The following is a 12,484-nucleotide window of genomic DNA, read 5'->3' on the forward strand; positions in this document are numbered from 1 at the left end:
TAGTCTGCAAGCTTCCAGATGCTGCCAGGAGGAGAAGTAAACATTTAGCTTTTGGAAATGTGCACTTGCCCAGGTCCCCTGCCCTTGAAGGACTTCTTGTTTGCTGATGTTTCAGTAGCATGAGAAAGGCCTCAGTTTGGAGCAGTTCTCTGTTGGCCAACCAACTCTGTGACATCAGACCATGACTGTCAGTGAGGTGAACCACAGTCAGAGCAGGTGAATGGGAAGAGCCAAGGGGCAAAGGAGAGAGGGTGAAAATGGTGTTTCTGTCAATGTTTCAGCTGAAGCACCAGGCTGATGTTCATTAGCAGTGGGGAATGGTAATGCTGTGCTTGCTTCCAGCCTGTTCCTAGGAGTGTTCAGTATTTCTGTGCCTGCTGGAGGGGAGCTGGGAAGAGGAGGATTTTACCCTAAACTCCATCTAGAGAGAGTGGCTGAACCAGAGGGAGGAAATCCTGACCTTTCAGCTTTGTGAGATGATAAGAAATTAATTTGTGATCCCCAAGCAGGTTCAGAAATTTTAATCCTTTACCTAGCTGCTGTTTTCTTGCTTTTGAGTCAGAAGCTGGAGAATATCAGCGTACATGAGTTGGATTTTCATCTTTATACATCCAGTCACTTAAATTTTAAGTACAAAACCTTATACATGTTCAGGTGCTTGCCCCACATGGTGGCACTTGGAATTGTAAGAATCAAAATTAAACTCAACTTTTACTTTCCAGAAGAATGGTGCAGTTCCCACTGAAGGATCATGCTGTCCTGAGCTTTCTCACAGTTCCTGCTTGATGACATTCTTCCCTTCATCATAAACTAAAGCATGGTGTTGAGTACCCATCCAGAGATAGTCATGTTTCAGTGGCAGATGAAATTACCTCTGGCTCTATGAGTTTGTAAAGCACTTTGGGATCGTCTAGAATGGAAAGTGATGTTTGTTTGTCTGAGGCAGTATTTTCACCATGTTTTATTTCAATTGCTCCTGTTATATGCGTTGATTTTCATTATATCTTCAGATAAGGCTCATATGAAATGGGCTTCTGTTCTGTTTTCTCACCAGAGGAGTGCTTCATGTTGAAATTGAAATGTTGTATTGCTCTAAGGCAACCTTCTCCCCACGTGCTAATGGGAGAAGAGGGGGAAACAGGCGTGGACCAAGCAGGATTATTTTTCTCCTACTGCATTTAGGAACTTTCCAAATGGCTTTTCAGGAAGACATGTGGACTTGCCTGCCATGGGAGAATCCTGATCTTGTATGTTTTGAGAATATCAGATGAGCTTGAATCTCCTCAGTTGTCTCTTTAGGCTGCAGACCTATATGCTACTAGCATTGTTCTCCAAAAGAACAAAAAGATAACTTATGATCCCTTTTAAGTTGTAGATTTTTTTTTTTTTTGTGTGTGTATGGGTCTATATTTTCTCTTTATTCATAACACTAGTTTTAAGAAAGTTACTGGCCCTAGTTTTGGGGCAGTGACTCCACAGGGACCTTCTGCAGCATGGCTAAAGCCATCAGCTCATGGTCTCTGCTCCTCCGTGATGCTTTCTCCAAAGGAGCTGGTTGCCATCCACAGGAGAGGAAAACTGCACAGTGTAGCAGATGTTTCTGTTCTGGTTAGAATTGGATAGTCCAGTGAAAACTTCCTCAAGAAGCTTTACCACGGGTACTCCAAAAATGGAGAGAAGAGATGTTGAGATTCCAGCTGGGATCTTGTGTGTATTCAGGGTTGTGTTGCTCTGTTACCCGCAGCTCAAAGTGAATGTCATTGTCGATCTTGTGGAGCCTGATGCCTGTTCAATAAGCACCCAGACTGAGATAATAGTGTATTTAATGGAAATCAATAAAATATAGGTGCATATTCTCACCTTAGCTAAAAGGACCTAACTGAGCCTACTCAGAAGGATATTTACTATGTTTTAAACTTAAAACACAGCTCAGTCTATTTCTTTTCTTGGCCCTTCCAAGATGGGCTTGGGCAGGTGAAATGATCCTTCTGCATTCACCCCTTTCATTTTCACAGAGTTTGTGAAACTATTTGAATGTTCCTAAAGTGTTCTTAGGTTTTGAGGTAAATGCAGAGACATTTTAAAGTAGCACCTGAGGAGCTGCTGAGCCTTGGAGGATCTCCTGCCTTGCCTGGAATACTGGTGACCACATCCTCTGCGTGTTGTGACAGTTCAGTTACACCAACAGGCTGAGGGCATTGCGAGGATCAAAAATGTTCTGCACTTTTGTTGGCTTAAAATAAGAATTTATGAGAAAGTTTTTCCAAGGATGAAAAAAGAGAAGAGATTGTGACAGATCTTCATAGCTAATGGTAGGTTCATTTACCACAGGAGAGCTGGTGAGGCAAATGTGAGACCTTGGTTGCATGTCACCTAAATACTTTCTGACTTAAGAGCATTTGAGCTGGAGTCACTTGCAATTAGCATGGGCTTGGCAGAAACTGGCACTGCTGCTGTTTGTGCAGAAACTGCTTGCACAGTCCAGTTGTGCCAGGGGGAAAACTGCTGTTAGCAATTAGCACAGGGCTAGACTTGAGGTGGTGGCCGTGCTGTGGCTGCTCTTAGAGCAGCTGATGTCCTTGATGGCACAGCAGCACCTCTACAACCAGCAGCGCGGCTGTCTGTCACCTGTACCCAGTCTGTCACTCAAGCATTATGTTCTTTAACCTATTTGTCGTCCCAGCCACACATTTTTCAGGCAGCTATTGGTGTCTGGGAGCTTTTAACTGCCTTGCTTGTGAGAACCTAGGCATGCATGTGGTCCAGGGAGATGTGACCATGGCTCTGCTCTTCACAGTCCGCTTGGATGAGGCAGTTTCCTCAGCTGGCTGTGGTCAGGCTGAGGCAGAGTGCAGCCTGTTGTAGGCTCAAGTGGCCCAGCTGGGAACAACTGCCCAATTGACACAATAAATTATACCTTAGTCTGTTAAATAATGGGGCCACAGGGCACCTGCTGATCCCCATAACCTATGTTGCTGGAGGTTGGGTGAAGTGTCTCCTGCCTGCCTGATGGAGCCTAGGAGCTTGTGAGTGAGTGGTGTGGGAACTGGGGACAACTGAGGATTTGTACAGGGATGCAGAGTTGCTCCCTGGGGCAGAACAAGAAATGTCTGATTCTTGGCCCTAGAATGAAGAAAGCAAGGCGCTGTGGACCTGTTGCAACCCGCACAGTCTGCGAATGTTTTCTTCTTGTCAGATGCTGCTGTCACATAAGTTATTTTGTTGCCAAAGGGCAGGGAATGAACTAGCAAAGTGGGAGAGAGGGCTGCCTATTGTAGAAATCGGCGCACCAAATGTGCAATTCTTAACTTTCTGCTTTTGCAGTGTGTATTTACCTAAAGGATTTGAGGGGGACAGAAGGGATGGTGGTGTAGGACGTACGTCTGTCTCATCCAGAAGAAGGCGTGTGTTCAGATGAGAAAGCATTATGCATACAATGCCTGAAATCAGTCCTTAAAATAGCACACTCCGCATCTTAGTAACGTATTGAATATATCTGGATAAGAAACAGTCTGATTGAAGTATTGAGCTTATTGTAGTGTGTCTGCTGTGACTCATCAGGAAATTGAAAGTCTTGGGACAAACCCCCCCCCCCATTTTGGGAGAGACAGGAATTAGTCTTAGATAGGAGGTAATTAATTGTTCTGTGATTGCCGTAAATAGGTACTGAACAACAAGCTTATACTGAAATATTTATATCCTAAGCCCTGTCTTGTGAGCCCAGCTATCCAGAGTCTCCATCAGACAGAGACAGTGGAAAAGAAAGTTCTTTGGAATGAGCAGCACTTCCACCTACATGCATTTAAGCAAGACTGGTTGGAGGTGAGCTGGTAGGCTGCATGCTGTAATAAGCCATTTACTAGGATAATGGCTGTAGGCTACAAATGCTGTTTCTACTTAGTCTGTCTATTCAAGACAAACATTAAAAAAGAAAAAGCTCTCTCCCTCAGTGAAGTCTATAATACTCTTAATCCCCAGTGTACTCCATGAATATTAACTCAGCCAATGTTGTAACACCCCATGGAGGCAGATGATGCACGTGCAGCCTTTTTTATCCACCAGAGAAACTGAGGCAGTAGGAAGGACTTTAGGACTGGTTTTGGGACTGGGGCAAAATCCTGGGCAGCAGTCTGGCTTGATGGTGAGTAGGCACCTGCTGGCTGGCCCTTGGTGGGAGCACGGGAATTATGATTTTCAGGGTCTAATCCCATAAATTTAGGGTTTCATTTGGAGAGATTTGCTGCCTGCTGTTACAGGCAGTGCTGCTCTGCTTGTGGAGTCACAGAGGGTGCATTGGCACAGCTGGCAGAACTGGATTGTGAGGGGATGAGTATATGCAGGAATATCTGTGATTTACTAAGTGGCTGTAGCCATTATGTATCTGTCTGACTGCAGGATATTGCTGGGAATCCAGATGTTGGGAAAAGAAGCAAGATGATCAAATACCTGTTTAAAAAAAACAGCGCCCAAGGAAAAGGAGCTTGATGGCTTTGTGTTTGTCTGCAGTGAAGTCATGGCAACAGAAAACTCGTTTAGCAAAATTAACTGTTTATCTTACAAAAAAAAAAATCAAATGAAAATGATGCAAGGGAACATCCTTTTATCTCAACCAAATTAGTCCATTTGTGCCAAAGTGAAGGAGTCATCCTGGGGAGTTTGCTCCAGAGAGCACATATTTTATTGGTACAGAATGTAACAGTTGTCCCAAAGCCATAACTGTAAAAGCATGATGCCTTAGGCGAGCACTTTCAGTAACAGGAAAACCAAACTTAGGTCCCTGCACCTGCATGTGTTGAAATAGAAGCATAATTTTAAGCTTTTGGTTGTTTGGGAGTTCAGCTCAGTTAAGATCTGGATGCAGCTTTCAGGATTGTAATCTCTTTGAAATTCCTTATGGGTAATGCTTCATTTTTAAATTATCTAGGGACAAAATGCTGATGCTGCGTTGGCTTGGGTGCACCCAAATACTTGTAATGCCTGTAGGTCTCTTTGACTTTCATTAGACCATAGGCTTCTTTGTGCACAAGACTCGTTTTAATCTCCTAATTTAGGTACTGTTTGAAATAATTCTCACACGAGCCCCAGAGATGACTCTCTGTGCTACTTCTGTTTTGACATTCACTGCCCATCTCCACGCATAGACCACTCTGTGAGCATCACAAGAGGTGAACCACACAGTGACTGTATTGGTAGGCATGAAAGTTCATTTTACATCACCGAGAATCTCATATTGGGAATTCAGAAATTGTTCATCTTGGTAATGAGCAAGGGCAAGCTCCAAGGAAAATATCACGAACTCAGATGTGTTGCTTGAGGCGCCTGGAAAGTGGCATTTCTCTCAAGCAGTGTTTTCCAACCAGATTTTACTTTGTGGCTCTCTTGGAGATGATTTTAGGCAACACCTTATGGTTTCCCTGAAAGTGTCTGACAGCAGAGATGCAGAGTTTTTATCTGTGTGAAGGAGTGCAACAGTTTGGGGGAGATTTTAAGGATGATTCAACTTTGAGATGGGTTCTGTCAAAAATGTTGGGTAAGCTTCATACTAATTGGAAACCTCCCCTTTCATTGAAATCACAGAATCACAGAATATTTTCATTTGGAAGGGACCCACAAGACTCATTGAGTCCAAATCTTAAGTCAGTGCTCTCCAGGTGAAAATGTTTTCCATTGGTTCTCATGCCTGGAGGACACTGATGTCTTTCTCCTGCAACTTTAACTTTGGCTTAATGAAAGAAAAATGAATACTGAGTGTAGGGAGGGAGTTCTGATCAGTGAAGAAAAGGCACAATCGTTGGCTTTCCAGGTAGATAACTCAGATGTTATTTGAAAGGTGATCCATGTCAAAAGCCAATGTTTCAGGGTTCTTTTTGGAAAGCATCTCTTTCAGGAGGGACCTCATGTGAATAGTGCAGCTCTTCACACTGCTGAATCACATTTATCAGGTGGGTTGCACAGGCTGGCTGGGGTCATTGACACTTCCCAATTCAGCCTCAGGCTGGTGTATTTGCAGTAGTAGCCTGTTTCTTTCCACTTGTTTTCTCATCCCCAAGCCTGGACATAGCCCTTGGTTTAGCTGTTAACAGTGTGGGAGCAGAAGTTCCAGGCTGAAGCAGCCTCCTGGCACAGCCGTTCCCATGGGCTTGGGTATTGCCATCAGGAGAGAGGAGAGCAAGGGGCTGAGAGTGGGAATGCAAAGCCCAGGTGGTTGCACATCAGATGTTGTCAGAGGCTTTTAAAGAGTAACAACTCACATATTTCTTTGGTGAGGGATGAGATCCCCAAACCAGAATGTTCACAAATGAGGCAGCCCCAGCCCTGTGGGCTGTCCTAACATGCTTGGGGCAGATCAGCACAGTGGAAAAGCCTGAGAAACTGCTGCCAAACGACTGGAAAGATGCAGCCCACAGTGTCTGTTGTGTCTGAGATCTCTGTAAAGTCTCTCGCATCTTTCCTCAAGTTTAGTTTTCCAGTGGAGGCTGTTGCAGTAATGAGAATGTCTCCCATCTGCTCCTCACATGGCTTGGCACATTTAGCCAGAATATATATATTTTTATTATGGGGTTAGCCAGTGGTAACCATGACAATTAGACTTATCACGCAGCAGTTTTTTTTCCCTCCTTGAGTCAGTTTGAAATGCTGACAATTAAATGGATACAGTACACTTTAGAGATCCATCAGTCTCTTTGTTGTCTTGACAACCGGAGTATATTTAGAAATGTAACAAGTACATGGAGTTCAATTGCACTTTTGCTAAAACATAGTTTTGTAGCTTGAGAATTTAATCTGTTGTTTGTTGATCCAGGTGCTTATTTGAGCTATGCCTGACTTTCTCTTTGGTCTCTCTGGGAAGCTCCAACATTGGCTGGTGGAAAGGAGGTCCTTGTCAAGCAGGGAGCAAACCTGCCCACTGTGTGTGGCAGGGGCTTGGGTGAGGGGCTGGCAGCCACTTCCTACTTGACTTGGGTACTGGATGTGCTCCTGTGTACTTATGGCTATTGATTGGCAGTGCAAGAGGAACGTGTGTGGTTGTTGTCCCAGATGTTTGTCCCCACAGATCCAGCTCAGCAAACAGAGCTAGGGAGCCATGAGTAGCATGTCCAAACACCCTCTCCCAGATGAACTGCTGTCAGGGTTCAGTGGCACTTTGGTATAGGAAGACAGTGCCATATTGTGTGACACTGGCAGACTCTGGTGGCTCTCCTCCTGCCCCTGAGCTACCCAAGCTTTGGTTGCAACTGGAAACAACTCTTGGCCATGGAAGCAATAGCACGGACTGTTTCTCCATATAATTTCTTCTGTTTTGTCTTTGATTTGACGGGGGTGTGTTTCTTTGATTTTAAATACTACTACTATTTTTTTTTTATTCCTTCCAATTTGACTGGCAAAATTGAGTTCATCCTCTCCCTGTTGAGCTGGAATAGCAGTGTGTGGGCTTGCTGTCTGGAGCTGTGGATTTTTAAGGCTGCATCCAGGGCTGGAAGAGAAGGAGGGAATTACGATGGAGTGCACTCCATGGAGCTCTAAATAAGCCTGTCTCCCAGCATCCCTGTGCACACACTGATGGTGGGTGTGTGTGGAGTGTCTGTGTGTCTGTGTTACTCCCTGCCCTTTCCCTTTTGAGCCAGGAAGGAGCCATGGTCATGGCAGGCACCTCTGTGGGTGTGACAGCCATACCTACAAGTGTGGTGATGTGCCAGTCCAGAAGAGCAGCTGGGGTGTGTGACCCCCATCTGCTGCCACGCTACAGCCCAAAGGCTGTGACACAGGGGCTGGCACCACCTTGTTACACTCCTGGCACAGGACCTGGCCATGCCACTGCCTTGCCCGCCTCGCTGCCTTCAGATCCACGTCTGGACATGTGTGGATCAGAGTACTTCCCTGCCTTGAGTGATAAATGAGTAAAATGAGTCAGATGAGGAAACAGCTCAAATGTTCCCCGCTGCTCCTCTACTTGGCTGACCCGGAGTTGTCCTGGTCAGGGCTGACCCTTCAGAAGGCTCGTGGTTGAGGAGCTGCTAAAAAAGCTTCTTTGTGGTGAGGTGTTGATGGCCTTTTATAATTGGTGCCTGAATCCCATGGCAGGGCTGAGGACGTTCTTGTATTTTCTGTAAAACGCAAAGCAAGTGTTCTCCATTTCTCCCTGTCTTAGGCTCAGCTGTTAATTGATTCTTGGCAATACAATTGGGTCAGGAGAAGTGAAAAAAGCCAGACAAAATAGAATTCTCCTTTATCAGCAAAGCTGTGGCAAGGCAGCAATCTGAACAGGAGATTGGTTACAGCAGATGGACTGGCCTTTTGCTGGAGGGAACCATTTCATTTGATGAGATGGTTTAAAGAAGACCATGGTGTGTCCATGGTCATGAGTGTAGTGGTGTTCATCCCTGGGCAGAGATCTGTAAAACTGGTCAGGAGTGCTGCTCTGCTCCTGGGGGAGCACAGCCAGCACAGGTTTGCCACTGGGATGGTTTATTACAAGGAGGTGAGGAGGGCTTTAGGGAACGGAGTCCATCCTGAGGTCAGCTCTTAGGGACAGTGACACCCAGCAAAATATATCTGTATGTCCTTGGCTGCACATCTTGTCTATGCACTATACCCAAAATATTAATAAGGCTCTAAAGAAGAACAGAATGGCATGATTTTGCTTCCTTCTTCCCTGTTTCTTTTTCATCCATTACCTGTCAAATAATGTGGCTGATTTCTCAGTGTGTATGTATGGCTCAGTTTAGTTTTTGTATTTTCTTTCTTTTCCCTGTTTTACCAATTTCCCAGTGAAAATCCCAAACCATAGTTATATTTCCACTCCAGCTCTGTTTGCGGACTGTTAACATGCCTTGTTCCAGTGTTTAATAGCTGCTGAGGTTTATTCTTAAAATATAACCACCAAAACCCAATGATCCTAATGACTATTCAAGAGTGCTTTAAACAAGTTATCCCAATTCATCTGACAAGGATAATAGTCTTCTCTTAGAAGATACTTAGCTGGAGGTTGGATGAGCTGTAATGTTTATGGCTCTGTAGATCTGTAACCAGACAAACTCAGAATAACTCTTTGGATTCCAGTGGAGCTGTATTTGTTTATTACAGCTGAGGCTTAGGCAGTGCTTTAGATGCAATTTGCAACCTCTGTGAAGTTAAGTGGGGTTTTGATTTAATTTCTGGAAGCTGTGATGTCAGCAGAGAAGCAAAGAGCTGGGACCCACATAGCCTGAAGTCTGTAACTTCGGGTTGCTCCTTTTCCCTTACTGTCAAAATCAGATTCCCTTTGTTGGGGCTACTTAAAATGCAGCTTCTCTTACGCATCTCCTAAAGGCAGGCAAGAGAGAGTGGAAGTGCAGCCTATGCAGATTATGTCTCTCTCTCCACACTTTGCAGAAAATACCACTGCTTGGGTTGTTCTCTCTGACTTGTGGTTGGGGTATTGACCTGGAGCTTGTGCTCTCAGCTCCAAAAACGCAAAGGCACTATGCTGAGTTATCTGGCTCTGCCGTAGAGAGAGCTGGGATCTCCTTTCCCCACTTGTCCGTGTCCATGCAGCAGTCAGGAGACATGGACCACTGCTCATCACCCCCGCTGTGTGTGGCATAAGTGATTCACCATGCATTCATTTCTGGTCACATAAGGCGCATCAGTTTAAAGCAGGCTTGAGACATAGGTTGGTGTTAGCTATTTGAAGTCTGAAGTCTGAAAGCAACATCAAACAGGGAGCAGAAAATGTATCATGCACAGAAAAATCTCTGGGATTTGCTTCTCTCTTTAAAAAATAATAGTAATAAATTCCAAACTGTTTGCATATGCTGTCTCCTCTGTGGTCAGAACACCTGTCTGCTTCTTTGCTGATACTTGATACAGGCTTACAGTGCTTGCAAAAATGTTAACGTGAATTTTTTGTCATGGCAAATATGAAAAGAATATCCAGTGTCTGTGTGGGCAGGTTCTCAGCAAATTTTTCTCTGCTTTTTGTGCTTCGGTGTGGATCTGAAGCAACTGCTGAAATTCTGCTGCCCTTCCTTCACCACAGACCAGGAGGGCAAAGCTGCTGCCCTACCAGACCTGGTTCTCCTAAGCAAGACTGCTGAAGGTGGGGCTAATGAGTTTTAGTCTGGCTTCATTAAAAAAATAATATATGCAATTGGCTGGAAGTGTCTCTCCTTCTCTTTAAGGATTTTTGATCCTTGGCTGATCTCAGGAAGATAGGAAGATGCAGTTAGGAGGAGCTGGAGGTCACCTGGTGACACCAGAAGCATGTGAGCTGGGAGACCAGGGGTATGCTGAGATGGACCTTTCATTAATCATCACTTTTTAAACTTGCTCATTTCTTCTCCAGTGCTGAGATTAAAGGAAATAGAAAACATCAGAGTAAGCTCAGATATCAATAAGCTGGAAGTATTAAAGGCTACTGGTTGAAAAAAGCTTGTGGTAACTTAAAAAAACCTGTGTTTTCTCTTTAATTGAGTGTCTTTGGAGGCACCCAGAAAGGAAACCAGGGCTGGAGGTAGAGCTAGGTTTGGGCTGTTCCACCCTGACTCTTTTTCCACAATGGCTGTGTGTTTAATGCATCCCATCTCAGTTTTGGTGCTCCTTGATGCTCGCTTGGCAAAGCCAGTGCTGTGGGAGTGACTCATGGCTGGCCTTGAGCGGTGGCTGAGGCTTGGGAAGAACAGGCCCTTTAAGCATGAGAGGCAGAAGGGCGTCTGGTCAGGCTTTCAAAGAGACCTTGTTACCTGCAGCCCTTACGTCAGTGCCTTTCACCAGCTCTGCAGTGATTTAAAACAAGTAGCTTCTCTTCCAAATAAACCTCAGCTACTCCAACACTTGCTCAGATGTAATCTGTGCTGCCAATGTGTGAAAAGCCCCTATATGGGTCAAAACAGGGACAGACTGACACATGAGTTGTGTCAGAGGGGAGGAAAAAAGGCTGTGGTCTGCTCTGTACAGAAGGGCAGCTGGCCTTACATGCCCTTTTGGGGCTGTTTTCTTGGCGAGGCGTGACGGCCAACTTGATTTACTTTCTGCTTTTACGATGAGCAAAACATTGATTCTGACCTTTCTGTTTGCACCCACAGAGGTCCCTTGGAAGAGCCTGTCTGCACATCTGGCTGGGTGCCTGACAGGACTGCCTTGCTTCCAGGTGAGGAATGGATCAACTCCCAGAGATTTTGCCAGCTGCTGAGTTTAGGGGCAGTGGGAAGACCTTGGTACCATGTTCGGTTCTTCAGCAGCTGATGGGCATTTCTCCAAAGCCTGGGGTGGTGGGATGCCAGCCTGCCCAGGAGACTTGAGGTGGTTTTACTGTTTCTGGGTCCGAGTTTGGAAGCAGCAAACATGCAGACCCTCCTGCAGATTGGGAGTGTTGCATGGGAACATTTGCTTGGTCCTGTGGGCCATGTTGCTTTGACCTCATTTTTGAACAAAGCTTTCCTGCTTGTGGACCTGAACTCATTCCCCGTCCATGATGTGGCTCTCTGCAGGCTGTAGATGTGCTCAGCTGGTAATGGAGAGCTGGCTGTATTGTTAGCTGGATCTAACTGTGTTTCACTGGACAAAAGAGAGACAGAAAGGTGTTGGAGGTGTTGCAAAGTTGTGGCAATAGGGGGAAGAAGGTAGCTTGTGCAGCCCTGCTGAGAACACCCTGGTAGTTTTGACCAGTGGAGCTTCTTTCTCTGCTGTGATGTTACCTTTCTTCAGGACCATGAGATGTCTGTGTGGCAGACCAAAACAGGAACAGTACATCTTCACTCTGTTCTGTCACTGAATTTAATTGCACTTGTATCCTTCTCTTTTGATGCACAATATTCATCCCTACTTTCTGTCTTTACCCTCTTCTTGAGTCTAATTTTTTTTTTTTTTTTTGGTGGGTAAATTATGTCTAGCTGGAGATGAGATTTCAGTATCCTGTTTACTGCAAACAGTTGGGGCCATTAATAAATGTTGACAGACAAAGACAGACCAGGGATTAATAAGTAGAGGACAGGAGATTAATAGCAAGAGCATAGAATCTGGTTCAAGGCCTTATCTTCCCAGTTGCTGGGCTATGGAAGATTAATGGTACCTCTTCTGCTAGTCTCACTCTTTCTGTGGTAGCTTTCCTGACTAAGTTTAATCAACCATCCCAGTGGGTTGCTGTAAATATGAAGTCTAGGAAGAAGCCCATTGTTATATTAACTAAACATGTCCTTATGTTAAGTAAATGAGACAGTATTAGTTTTGCTTTCTAGTCAGCACTTGAGCAGCAACATTAATGAATTTGTGAGTGGTGAAGTCAGATTTTCGGGTGCTTACAACTCCTCTCAAGACAAAAACATATCATAAAATGTATCTTGTGAAGCAAGCTGTGTCTGACAAATTGGTTTTTTACTCTGTGTCCTGTGCAACAGATGGATTTCTCTTCTCTTGACTGGGTTTTCAGCTTTATTTCTGTGAAAAATTGGGCTCTTCACCTGTTGCATCTGGTCTCTCATTAGGTTTACTGTGAGATTAGATCATT

At 44.8% G+C, this 12,484-nt stretch overlaps 1 protein-coding gene across 5 annotated transcripts in view; it reads left to right on the plus strand.

The window, feature by feature from the left end:
• The window catches only part of LPP (LIM domain containing preferred translocation partner in lipoma), a 318,669-nt gene that overhangs the window by 82,176 nt on the left and 224,009 nt on the right, over positions 1-12,484 (plus strand). For 4 of the 5 annotated variants that reach the window (XM_066325946.1, XM_066325945.1, XM_066325947.1 and 1 more), the window contains one exon: positions 11,064-11,128. The exons of the other annotated variant lie outside the window; for it this stretch is intronic. The gene's annotated coding sequence lies outside the window, so the exon portion shown is untranslated. The remainder of the gene's footprint in view (positions 1-11,063; positions 11,129-12,484) is intronic. 5 annotated transcript variants of the gene reach the window in all.

This window comes from Sylvia atricapilla, chromosome 10 (genome assembly GCF_009819655.1).
Source record: "Sylvia atricapilla isolate bSylAtr1 chromosome 10, bSylAtr1.pri, whole genome shotgun sequence".
In the NCBI taxonomy this organism is placed as follows: Eukaryota; Metazoa; Chordata; class Aves; order Passeriformes; family Sylviidae; genus Sylvia; species Sylvia atricapilla.